This window comes from Monopterus albus, unplaced genomic scaffold, assembly GCF_001952655.1.
Source record: "Monopterus albus unplaced genomic scaffold, M_albus_1.0 scaffold39.1, whole genome shotgun sequence".
NCBI lineage: Eukaryota > Metazoa > Chordata > Actinopteri > Synbranchiformes > Synbranchidae > Monopterus > Monopterus albus.
Window position 1 is genome coordinate 1,345,741 of NW_018127919.1, and position 818 is coordinate 1,346,558.

An 818-nucleotide genomic window follows, 5' to 3' on the forward strand; every position below is an offset into this window, starting at 1 on the left:
TCTCCCACCACCAACCCGCGCGCAGGCAGCTTGGAAGAATGAAAAAACCCTGGACCATGAAACCTATATAATTTTAATCATTTTGGGCTAGCCCCATACTACGCAGGGTGTCAAACCGTGATGTCACCTGATATGCCAGCTTGCAGCTGACCATAACGTTAGTCAAAACATGAGGAAAAGTCAAGGTGTGTGGCTGTTGTTTTTGTGGTGTGTATCTAGAACAATTTGACATGACATTACACATTAAGACAAATATTAAGATTAGCATTACAGTTAATACTAACAACTCTTTGCCTGCAACCTTGGCCTACATGTACATGAAATTAAACTGAGCAGTTAACAGCCTAAGCTAGACATCCTGTCTCCACTAAACATTTCTAGACAACAAATCTCTGAATATCTATCTAACTAAGAAATAACCTAACAGTAGCGAGCTGCATCATCCCCTCACCTCTGCCTTAGGAGGGTTTAACTGCAGTATGCATAAACAGCCAGAATAGTGAGCGCACTGTACTTATTCCAGGTAACATATTTTGTTGTAATGGGACACACTTTAACTCAGAATATTTAGCATCACTGATTTAGTATCATATAGCATCTTCAATTAACAGTGGAATTCAGGTTGTATAGCAGTGGTATTAATGAAGACAACAAAGTTTGGCTGTGACGGATACAGTTCTGCAGAAAGACTACATGATGGACACACAGTACTAATGTAGTACTGCATTTTTTCAAGGAGAATGGTATAAATGTCTTGCCAGCAGGGGTCCCTGTTTTCTGCAAACTAATCTGGCCTCATGAGAATGTATTTTCACAAT